Below are 12,653 nucleotides of genomic sequence, written 5' to 3' on the forward strand. Positions count from 1 at the left end.
AGAGGTGCACCCTCCCCAGACCCCCCCCGGGATTAGTGCAGGAAGAGGGAAGGATTAGGGGTGCCCCAGCACAGCTGCCCCTATAAAAGGGGGAAGGTTTACCCCGCAGTGCCCCCCCCCAGGATTAGTGCAGGAAGAGGGGAGGATGAGGGGTGCCCCAGCACAGCTGCCCCTATAAAAGGGGGAAGGTGCCCCCCCAGTGCCCCCCCCCAGGATTAGTGCAGGAAGAGGGGAGGATTAGGGGTGCCCCAGCACAGCTGCCCCTATAAAAGGGGGGAGGTGCACCCCCCCCAGAGCCCCCCCAGGATTAGTGCAGGAAGAGGGGAGGATTAGGGGTGCCCCAGCACAGCTGCCCCTATAAAAGGGGGGAGGTGCACCCCCCAGAGCCCCCCCAGGATTAGTGCAGGAAGAGGGGAGGATTAGGGGTGCCTCAGCACAGCTGCCCCTATAAAAGGGGGAAGGTGCCCCCCCCCAGGATTAGTGCAGGAAGAGGGGAGGATTAGGGGTGCCCCAGCACAGCTGCCCCTATAAAAGGGGGAAGGTTTACCCCCCAGTGCCCCCCCCAGGATTAGTGCAGGAAGAGGGGAGGATTAGGGGTGCCCCAGCACAGCTGTCCCTATAAAAGGGGGAAGGTTTACCCCCAGTGCCCCCCCCCAGGATTAGTGCAGGAAGAGGGGAGGATTAGGGGTGCCCCAGCACAGCTGCCCCTATAAAAGGGGGGAGGTGCACCCCCCCCAGAGCCACCCCCAGGATTAGTGCAGGAGGAGGAAGGGGGGTCTCTAAGCCCCCCCAATTCCTCTTCTCCCACGACCAGACACAGGCAGCTCCACTCCCAGATAGTGAGGCAGTTACCACCTTTGTATCCGCTCCTGCTGCAGCGCCCCTGGCCCAGCAAATCTCATCCGGATCCCGCCTGCAACTCCCCGGCTCGGTAATACTCTGCTTCCTAAACCTCGGTTCTTATCTAAACTCTGCAGGTGTATCCTTGCCCCAGTCTTTGTAATACACCCCCATAAAGGGATTAACCTTAAAAACCATCAGAGAAAGTACTGAGTGAGAGTCACAGTGAGCTGTCGTAACTCACTTACAGGCGAGAAGCCAGAATGAGTCAGTTCATTTCATAACCAGTTGTGGTACAGTCTCAGTTTGAAAAAGTGCAAAGCAATGTGGGACAGTGCAAAATATGGGCTGTGAAAGGGTCTCATCCAAGTGTGTGGGGGGTGCCCCTCAGGACACAGGTGTATAAGAGGTTGGGATGGATTTGCTATCCCCCACCAGTGTGAAATGGGGGCTCTGAGGGTAGGGCCAGATTAACTCTCCTGTGGGCCTGGGGCTAATAGATTTTGTGGGGCTGCAGGAGATTTTGAGTGGGCTCAGGACAGGGGCAGGGGATTGGGGTGCAGGAAGGGGTGCAGCTCCAGCTGTGGGGTGGGGCCAGGGATGGGACGGGGTTGTGGTGCAGCAGGAGGTTTGGGGTGTGGGCTCTGGGAGGGAGCTTGGGTGCGGGAGGGGGCTGTGGGGTAGGGGCTTGGGGTGCAGGAGAGGGTGCGGGGTGTAGGCTCCGGCCAGGAGGCTCTTACCTTGGGCAGCTCCTGGTCAGCGGTGCAGCAGGGCTAAGGCAGGATTCCTGCCTGCCCTGGCTCCGCACTGCTCTGCTCCCCGAGGTGGCCAGCATGTCCAGCCACTAGGCAGAGGGGCCAGGCTGCTCTGTGCGGTGCACACTGCCTGAGCCCGCAGGTGCCCCCTCCGCAGCTTCCACTGGCTGTGGTACCCAGCCAAGGGGAGCTGTGGAGCCGGCGCTGGGGACAGGGACAGTGTGCAGAGATTCCCTGAATGCCCCTTGCCTGGGGCACATTGGCGAGCCGGCGCTTGCGGCTCCACCCCAGGGTGAGGGGTGGCTCGGGGACTGGTGTCCGGCCTGTGGCACAGAGGCTTGCTGTGGGCCGGATGAAAAGACGCAGCAGGCTGCATGTGGCCTGCAGGGCCCCCCTTAGCCCGAGGCTGCAGCCCCTAAAGCCCCTGCATTAATCCGGCCTTGTCTGAGGGGGTCCCAATGGATTTGAGTTTGAAGTGATTTTTACTCCTTGAGGGCATTTGGGGGTGTAAGCAAATGTAGGCAGGGAGTGAGGTCCTTAGTCCTTCTTTGTCAGAGGTAGATTCATCAGGCATCTTCCCCAGATGTAGTGTGTGTTTGGATTTGGTTCCCCACTACATCCAGCGTCATCTGAACAAATGTGGGAAAGCATGGAAATGCAGAGTTAAGTTCATCTAAATAACCTGAAATCTGTCCAATGTCCCCATCACCCAGTCTGTCCTATCCATGACATGGGCCCTTTCCCTTGGAATTTCTGTCCCCCCTGGCTTGAATTTTTTGACTTTCCTGGCACACTGCAAAGCTCATATGCACCGAGGATGGGATTTGTGGCTAATGGGAAAGTGCACTGGGGAATTTTAAGGTGCCTTGATCACATCTGATGATTCAGTGGTGTGTGGGGGAGGAAGTAATGCTGCTTTGGTCACATTTTACTTCATATCTCCTATATCCATGTGTTTTGTACATGATGGCATAAATGTGTGTTCAGCCCAGGTCCTCTTTGGTGTGAAACTTGTTTAAATCTGAAATCTAAATAAAGAAATAGATACATGCTGGTGACAACTGTCAGAACTAGTTGGCATCTTAATCCCTGTTTGCCTTGGCAGTTTGTCATGGTCCCTGGGAACACAAAAAGAAAAGGAGTACTTGTGGCACCTTAGAGACTAACCAATTTATTTGAGCATAAGCTTTCGTGAGCTTCCGATGAAGTGAGCTGTAGCTCACGAAAGCTTATGCGCAAATAAATTGGTTAGTCTCTAAGGTGCCACAAGTACTCCTTTTCTTTTTGCGAATACAGACTAACACGGCTGTTACTCTGAAACCTGGGAACACAAGCACTGTATACTTCAGTGGCTGGCTGTGGACTCTTAAGAAGTCTCCAGTTTTCAGTTGTTGGTCTTATTAGCTATATCCCCCAGAGTTTATGGAGCAGGATATGTGTAATTGAATCACAAGTGTATACAGGATTCAAGGCTTCCAGGATAAAATAAAGTCTAACCTCTTGTATATAATAAAAGGTTAAAATGGCTGTGAAACTCCCCATGGCTGGTGTGAGGGAATTATAAGGGAGAGATGGGGAAGAGGCTGGATACTTTTTGCTGTGTAACTGAAGTGTAAGAGGAGAGAGAGTGGCTTGGTAGATTGGGCCTTCTCTTCAGGAGGAACAAAAAGTGTGTTTAACATGTGTTAGGTGTTAGCACCTTAGTGCAGACAGAGCAATTTGTATTTTAACATGTGTTAGCTGGTCAAGGTAAAACCTATGCTCCCTCCAGTGGTTGACCCCCACCAGCTAACACATTAAAATATAAATCACCCTCTCTATATTAGGGTTGTAACACGTCTGCAACACACCTTTTTTCCTAGTGAAGACCAGGCCTTAGAGGACAGTTTGATCATGTAGGGGGCAGATACAGAAACAAAGTTAAGGCCATTTGTGGGAACCTGAACGCTTCAGTTCAATGCTGTCCAGTTTTTTAAAGTTTCCCCTTAACTGAAAAACTTCCTGTTTCGGTTTTTAGAAATGTCATACATTTTATATTCATAAAAACCGTGCTGTTGACGAAAGCTCAGGGCATGAGTACATAATTTCATAACGCACTGCAGCTGACTCCTACAGATGACATCTTCATCATCTGGACCCATGGAAAAGAAGCCCTTGAAGAATTCCACCATGATTTCAACAATTTCCATCCCACCACCAACCTCAGCCTGGTCCAGTCCACACAAGAGATCCACTTCCTGGACACTACAGTGCTAATAAACAATGGTCACATAAACACCACCCTATACCGGAAACCTACTGACCGCTATTCCTACCTGCATGCCTCCAGCTTTCACCCTGACCACACCACACGATCCATCATCTACAGCCAAGCTCTGCAATACAACCGCATTTGCTCCAACCCCTCAGACAGAGACAAACACCTACAAGATGTCTGTCAAGCTTTCTTACAACTACAATACCCACCTGCGGAAGTAAAGAAACAGATTGATAGAGCCAGAAGAGTTCCCAGAAGTTACCTACTACAGGACAGGCCTAACAAAGAAAATAACAGAACGCCACTAGCCATCACCTTCAGCCCCCAACTAAAACCCCTCCAACGCATTATTAAGGATCTACAACCTATCCTAAAGGATGACCCAACACTCTCAGAAATCTTGGGAGACAGGCCAGTCCTTGCCTACAGACAGCCCCGCAACCTGAAGCAAATACTCACCAACAACCACATACCACACAACAGAACCACTAACCCAGGAACTTATCCTTGCAACAAAGCCCGTTGCCAATTGTGCCCACATATCTATTCAGGGGACACCATCACAGGGCCTAATAACATCAGCCACACTATCAGAGGCTCGTTCACCTGCACATCCACCAATGTGATTTATGCCATCATGTGCCAGCAATGCCCCTCTGCCATGTACATTGGTCAAACTGGACAGTCTCTACGTAAAAGAATAAATGGACACAAATCAGATGTCAAGAATTATAACATTCATAAACCAGTCGGAGAACACTTCAATCTCTCTGGTCACGCAATCACAGACATGAAGGTCGCTATCTTAAAACAAAGAAACTTCAAATCCAGACTCCAGCGAGAAACTGCTGAATTGGAATTCATTTGCAAATTGGATACTATTAATTTAGGCTTAAATAGAGACTGGGAGTGGCTAAGTCACTATGCAAGGTAGCCTATTTCCTCTTGTTTTTTCCTACCCCCCCCCCCCCCAGATGTTCTGGTTTAACTTGGTTTTAAACTTGGAGAGTGGTCAGTCTGGATGAGCTATTACCAGCAGGAGAGTGAATCTGTGTGTGTATGGGGGTGGGTTTTTGGAGGGGGGTGAGGGAGTGAGAGAACCTGGATTTGTGCAGGAAATGGCCTAACTTCATTATCATGCACATTGTGTAAAGAGTTGTCACTTTGGATGGGCTATCACCAGCAGGAGAGTGAATTTGTGTGGGGGGTGGAGGGTGAGAAAACCTGGATTTGTGCTGGAAATGGCCTATCCTGTTGCTCACTTTAGATAAGCTATTACCAGCAGGACAGTGGGGTGGGAGGAGGTATTGTTTCATATTCTCTGTGTATATATAAAGTCTGCTGCAGTTTCCACGGTATGCATCCGATGAAGTGAGCTGTAGCTCACGAAAGCTCATGCTCAAATAAATTGGTTAGTCTCTAAGGTGCCACAAGGACTCCTTTTCTCTGGCACACCATGCTCTTTAGATGGCTGGTTACGTGCTTTGTGCACAACAAACTCAGAGGCAGGTCCCGTAAGCACTGCAAACACTAGGCTGTACAGGCTCTAACTCTGTGTGGGTTCTCTTTAAATACACCCAGTAAGCAAGGGGAGGAATTTTTAGTACGTCTGGCAGGAAAGAAAAGGTGAAAATACCCTTAGTCATTGTCCCCAGATGCTACAAACATTTAAACACCTGCTTAACTTTATGCACATGAGTAGTCCCACTCAATGGGACTATTCAGACATTAAGTTAAGCACATGTAATGCATAAGTATATGTATAGCTCCACCCTAGACTGTCTCAGGTATGCTTTGGGTGTTCAGTTTATTAATCTCCTGCTTCTGGCATTTCAGGAAATTCCCCAGGCACATAGAGGCAGACTCACTGAGCAATTTTTGATCACATATCTGTCATATCTTAATTCTCCTCACTCAGATTGAAACCTCAATTCAGGCCCTAGTTCTCTATTCAACTGATGTGGATATTTCTCTCTCCGCTGGCTCAATGTCGGTGATGTCTACGCTACCATGGTAAGTCGACCGACGCTCCCTGGAAGGTGGTACCTGTAACTGAGGCTGCAGAAGAGTTTTCTTTATAAATCCAGGTTTTCAGATACTTCACTTCTTGACCTTTTGCAGGTCTCCCAACGTGGAGAAGGGACAGACTAAGGTGTGGTTTAGTTCTAAATATCTGTTGTTGTTTATTATTTATATTGTGGCAGCACCAGGACCTCATGGTGCTGTTTTTAGCATTAATTTAAAAGGGGGTTGCTTAATAGGTGGAGATATAGGTTTGCTATATCCTATCCATAAGTAGGTAGGACCATAATGGGAAACTAGGACTGGTTGAAGCCATGAATACTTCCCTCTAATGAGCGGAGATCAGCAATGAGTCTGTCTGTGGTTGGGTTTGATTTTCTAGAATGCTGTGTTAGTGTGAGATTGATGGAAGGTTTATGCTATCTTAGGCTTTTCTATGGTGCCCATCACCATACTGTCTAAGTTTGTGGTTACTGCTTTGAAGGGTGAGTTTTCTCTTCTCTGTGAAAGCAAAGCATCCTCTGTCATACTGAGATCCCTATTTGTTTTGATTGTTATTGTTTTGAAGTTCTTTTTTCTTCATGGAAACATTGTCATAGTGAGATTCCTATTTGTACTGATGGGTTATTTATATATTGTACTGATGGGTTATTTATAAATCGTTGTTATTATTTGAGGATGCCTCTTCATATTCCCACCAATGGGTAAGAAGTCCTCGGGTGATTGAACCCTTTCAGAATTATGCTTATTTGGAACCTCATGACCCTTATGGCACTGTGGTATGAGATTATATCAGGGATGTGGTCCTTATCACTGCATTTCCTTTCTGTGGGTGTCTCTTTATTCCTGTAGTCTAGTTTGACCAGACTTCAAGCCCCTTTGTACCTTTAATTTTATAATAAGGTATGTCTTCACTGCAGAGTTAACCCAGGTGAGTGGCACTGGAGTCTGACGCACCTGGTTTAGCCTAGACTGGGTGAGATCAGCCACACTGGAAAGCTATACTCAAATCACTGTGTCCTGGTGCGGCACTCACTTGTGTGACTCACTAGGACTTCTGGGGCCATACCCCAGGTTTCTTTGTGCTGCAGGAAGGTGAGCTGCTCTACGATTCTTTGCCAGTGAGTTGTCCCCCCTGCAGGGCATACAGCAGGAATTGTATGAAGCCATTGGAGGACTATCAGCATTGGAGTGGCTTAGCCTGTATCCTCACTACAAAGTAGGCGGGTTACCAGACCCAGTGAAGTGAACACCTAGGCTTTTGCCTGTAGTCCGAGACAGGCCAACTGGCCTTGGTTTAAAGCACCACCAAACTCAGGTTAGAGTTTTGGGTATGCGTACGGGACAGGGGTTGGGGCAACATGTGAGTAAAAGCCCGAGTTAGCTGTGCAGTGAAAACACACCCTGAATGATAAGATGGCTGAAGTGTGCGGCAGCATCGGTCTGACTTGATGGCACTCTAACAGACTATGGTGGGTGCTTTTAAAGACAAAAAAAGCTTGTTTAAAGGAGAGTTGTTCTCCAGAGCAATGTGAGGATTGTCAAGGTTTTATCTCCTGCTTTCTCAGGCCCAAAGGCCAGGGATCTCCTTATCTCAAGTGGCTCTTCAGAGCTGGACATTGGAGCACAGCAAATTCTGGCTGTGGTTCCATGAAGGACCACGATAGGCCATCTTTAGCTGCCAAAACCCCATCCTCAGGTAAAGGGAAGCCTCTGGATTCCTTAGTCAAAGCTTTCAATGCTAAAGCTTGGAACTGGTTCTGATCCAGGCTCTACACTAAAGAACATAAGTCATCTGTAAGTGATGGTGCAAAATTACCACCCACACTTTCTCCAGTACCACAAATGAACCGGGAGCTGTTGTGCTGGCAACCCCCTCAGGGCTGAACATTAAGGACTCCAGGAAGCAGTGGGGCCCCAGGACAGGCTCCCCCTCCAGTGCTGAGCAGAGGGCCTGCCAAGATTCCAACTCTAGTTCTTGGCTAAGACAGTGCCAGGCATTGATGAGCCCACCTCTGGTGGGAAGGACTCGGGAGGATGTTGCATATTTGGTGGCTCTGTTGGGGATGCAAACGTGCAGCCTTGAGCCTCCAAATCCAACAGTTTAGTTGGAATATGTCAAAAGCTCTTGGTTTGCTTTTCTCTGCCCTTAAACTTGAGCGGCAGGGGAAGCATTCTGAGGAGAAAGGCAGGCCCTGGGAAGAAGAGGAACCATTATGCCAGCGGAGGTCATGGATCAGATGTGGGTCATTCACTTCTACAGACCTCAGTTCTGGAGGCCTCAGATACCATCCCAACACCTCAAATCCATTTGAGGTCTAGATTCCATCAGTATTCTGGTGCCACTGACTCTCTTTCTCCTTCACTTGGCACTTTCCCATCAGGTAGCTCTGGTGCTGTATAGTGGAGGACTCTTCAGTGCTCAGATGTCAGTTCTAGGGGTTGTTGGGGTTGGCACAGCTGCCTGCTAGCTAGGGTTGCAAACCTTCCAGGATTGGCGTGGAGTCTCCAGGAATTAAAGACTCATCTTTAATTAAAGATTAATGTCATGTGATGAAACCTCCAGGAATACATCCAACCACAATTGGCAACCCTACTGCTAGCTAGAAACTTTTTTTTAAATGAAAGTTTAGATCCTGCACAATCTGAGTATGTTAAAAGTCACATAAATACCGCATGTGAGCCAAATCCATTTTACATGCCATATATTCGATGTACACCCTGCTCTAGATTCTCAAATCCATGTTGCATTAAGATCTTTCTGCTTCTTCCTGCACTGTAAATCTAACATGTGACCTTTCCTTTCCATCCACAGTAGTGAACCTCGTCACCTTACATCTTGACCACTGCAGATCCTCCTTTGTGGCCTTGGAAATTCACCTCTTGCCTCATTTATTCAAAACAAAACTGCATTTTTCTGGCTCATCACTTCAACCACATCACCCCTCTTTTTGCACCCGTTCCCTTTCTCCACTGCATCAAACAGAGAATTTGTCTTCCCTTTTAAGGCTCTCTACAGCCTGTTCTCATGTTACCTAACACCTCTCATTTGCTGTCAAAATGTTGACTCCCCCCATCCGTTCTGCCACTGATGCCAGCCTTCACTGCCCATTGGTCAAGTTTTCCAGTAAGCACCTTCAGGCATTCTCCCATGCTGCCCCTTGTGCTTGGAAGGAGTTTCCCATAAAAATCCACACAGCCACCATGTAGTCCCCTTTCAAATTCTTCTTTGCTGCGCTGCCAAGGTAGCTTGAATCTCTATGGATAGAAATTCCATGCTTGAATAATAAGAGTATAGAAATAGGAATATACTACCAACCACCTGACCAGGATGGTGACTGTGAAATGCTCAGGAAGATTAGAGAAGCTACAAAAATCAGAAAACCCAATAATAATGGGGGATTTCACTTATCTCTCTACTGACTGGGTACATGTCACCTCAGGATGGGATGCAGAGATAAAATTTCTAGACACCATTGATGACTGCTTCTTGAAGCAGCTAGTTTTGTAACCAACATGAGGAGAGGCAATTCTTGATTTAATCCTAAAACAGGATCTGGTCCAAGAGATGAATATAGTGGAACTACTTGGTAATAGCAACCATAATATAATTAAATTTAACATCCGGAGGAGCGAGAAGGGGGAAATACCAAAAAAGCCCATCACAGTAGCATTTAACTTCAAAAAGGGGAACTACACAAAAATGAAGAAGCTAGTTAAATAGAAATTAAAAGGAATAGTCAGAAGGGTGAAATGCCTGCAAGCTGCATGGAAGCTATTTAAAAACACCATAATAGAGGCATTAACTAACATGTATACCCCCATAACATGTATACCCCAAATAAAACCAACAACAGTAAAAGGACCAAAAATTGCCACCGTGGCTAAACAGAGTAAAAGAGGTGATTAGAAACAAAAAGATATCCTTTAAAAATTGGAAGTCAAATCCTACTGAGAAAAATAGAAAGCAGCATAAACTCTGGCAAGTCAAGTGTAAAAGTATAATTACACAGGCCAAAAAAGAAGTTGACGAGTAATTAACAAAAAACACAAAAACTAACAGCGAATTTTTTTTTAAGTATATCAGAAGCAGGAAGCCTGCCAAACAATTAGTGGGGACCACCGGACAATCGAAGTGCCAAAGGAGCACTCAAGGAAGATAAGGCTGTTACAGAGAAGTTAAATTCTTTGCATCTGTCTTCACTGCAGAGGATGTGAAACCTAAACCTCTGACAGCCAGAAGCTGTGGATGACCTGGATGGATCACTTGATAAATTGCCTTGTTCTGTTCATTCCCTCTGATGCATCTGGCACTGACCACTGTCGGAAGACAGGATACTGGGCTGGATGGACCTTTGGTCTGACCCAGTATGGCTGTTCTTATGTTCTGCTATGGGTGCCTAGGCAGCTGGCGTGCTGAGACCACTACTTATTATGCTGATAATTGTCACATTATTTCCTTTTGCTCCCGTCGTTGCATTTATTTGTTGTATCACCTTATACTTAGCTTGTAAGCTCCTTTGAGCAGGGACTGTCTCTTTGTTATATCTGTACATTGCCCAGCACAGTGGGGCCCTGGCTTCTGGGCAGAATCTCAATACAAATAATAATAATTGGGTCTCATGCTTGTTGGAGATGTCAAGTATCTCCTGATCTACTGACATAGTGAATGGAGTGGTGCTTCATCTGGTAGCTTGGGTTATGGAGCTTTAACTGTCACTGGACTCTCTCTTTTGGGGTGCAGGACACCCTTTTGCTTTCTAGAAAGCCCTCTACCATGAAGTGTTATGCACAAACCTAAAGGAGATTTTTTGCACGAGCATCTTACGATAACCTGCCTCCTGAATCTGCACCAGTCCCTCTTGTCTTGAACTATTTGCTGCATCTTAAAACATTTGGACTGTCAGTCTCTTGTATAAAGTTCTATTTTTCTGCCATCTCAGTTTATGATTCTGTGGATTGGGGTGAAGCCGTTTAGTCATCTGACCATATCAAGGTTTATTAAAGGGCTGATTAATGCGTAACCGCTGCTCAGAGACCCTATTCTGATGTTGAATTTGAATGTGGTACCAACAAGACTGAGGGAGGCACTTTTTGGGCAGCTTAGGAGAATTCCACCTGTCCCTAAAGTCAGTTTTGTTGATGAACATAACATCTGCAGGACGAATGAGCATGCTGCAGTTCTTAATGGCTGATCCACCCTTGACAGCCTTCCACAAAGTCCAGGTGGTTCTGCAGTCTCAGCCTAAGCTTCTCTCTAAAGGCATCTCTGAAATCCACCTAAATCAGCCTATTATATGGCAAGTGTTTTCCCCTCAGGCCACATAAACAACCTGAAGTGATTAAACTGCACACTTCAGATGTCAAGGGGGTCCTTAATTTCAATTTAAGCAGGGCGAAGCCTTTCAGAAAGTCTCAGACTTCCTGTGGAATAAGATTAATGCCGTCTTCTTTCATATTTGCTAAATATACACACACTGGCACGCACTGGTGAAGGTCCTGCTGCCTGTAAATCTTAGAGCTCATTCTGCCAGGGCCGAGGCTGCATCTGTGGATTACCTCCAGGAATGTTTGAGCTTTGCAAAGCAGCTGCAGGGAGTTCTGCATATACATTCGCGAAGTGCTACTTTAGATTAGCATCCCGCTCTGATGCTAGGCTAGGGAGAATGGGCTTACACAACCCTTATTTAGTTGTCTTTAGTCCACCTTCCACCTGGGTTATACTCTTTTCTGACTCCCATCTCAAAAAAAAAGATAATTTATTTACTAGTTCTTCCAAAGCGTTGTCTCTGCATAATCATACCACCCCTGTCCTTTTCCCTTTCCTTCAGAGTTCGCTGACCGTGTGAGTTTCAGGTGTAAGGAACTGAGGCAGTTACTTCCAGAAATGTTTATTCCTTTGTTGAATTTGACCCTTTATATAACCTCTGACCTCCTCAGCTGGTCCTCATAGAGCTTAAAATGGACATGGCTTTTAATGAGCTCTGAAGCTCGCAGAGCCATAGGATGCCACGCAGAGTCAGCCCTTCAGCAACAGTTACTGGTGACTAACATCTTTTGATGGAGACCAAATCTGCGGAAGCTGGATGTGGACAATTCTCAGGATGGAAATGGCTTGGATCTAATAATTCTTCTGTGCCAAAGTGTTAATATTTAAATTCTCTCTCTTTGGGTTTTCCCCAGAAATGTTGTTCTTATTAAATGACTTGTATAGTTGCATCACCCTATGAAATGAATGTGCTGGAATCTTTCCTCACCTGGATATTTCTAAAAATATTTTGTGTCTGTGCTATTTGTTGTCGGACTTCACTGAGGAAACATGTTTTTAATTTTGGATAGTAGTATATAAATGTTTCTACCACTTTCTGGTCTGCACTTAAACTTACCAGCCTAGCTATATTGGTCAGGGGTCTGATTCTCTCTCCTCCCACCACCGAACGACCTGTCGACAGAGCTCCCCAGTAGATTGCAGCTAAGCCAGGAGAAAAGCACTTCTGTCGGCTTAGCTTATTTCATTTGGGGAGGTGTTGTTACTACACTGCTAGAAGTATCCGCTTCTGCTGGTGGGCATGTGTCTACACCAGAGGGCTATGCTGGCACTGTTGTGGCAAGAGAGCTGTGCCAACAAAGCTCCATAAGCCTAGACCTGGTCCCAGTTTGCTATGTCCGTTGATGCTTAAAAATTGTAAAATATTGAGATTTTCTTATGAGAGTCTGCCTGTTTCTCTGGTATAGAATTTTGTTGTATGGGTCTAGTTGTGAATTGGGAGAAACATTGC

The 12,653-nt window shown here is 46.7% G+C and overlaps 1 protein-coding gene across 9 annotated transcripts in view; it reads left to right on the forward strand.

The window, feature by feature from the left end:
• The first annotated feature begins 459 nt into the window (after positions 1–459).
• Positions 460–12,653, forward strand: part of LOC144274606 (C-type lectin domain family 2 member A-like) — a 48,602-nt gene continuing 36,408 nt past the window's right edge. For 5 of the 9 annotated variants that reach the window (XR_013347900.1, XM_077833571.1, XM_077833561.1 and 2 more), the window contains exons 1-2: positions 4,613–4,782; positions 5,771–5,865. The gene's annotated coding sequence lies outside the window, so the exon portion shown is untranslated. Of the gene's footprint in view, positions 932–4,612; positions 4,783–5,770; positions 5,866–12,653 lie in introns of those variants that run through there. The other 4 variants (XM_077833563.1, XM_077833567.1, XM_077833562.1 and 1 more) reach the window with 3 other exon arrangements.

This window comes from Eretmochelys imbricata, chromosome 14 (assembly GCF_965152235.1).
Source record: "Eretmochelys imbricata isolate rEreImb1 chromosome 14, rEreImb1.hap1, whole genome shotgun sequence".
NCBI classification, from domain to species: domain Eukaryota; kingdom Metazoa; phylum Chordata; order Testudines; family Cheloniidae; genus Eretmochelys; species Eretmochelys imbricata.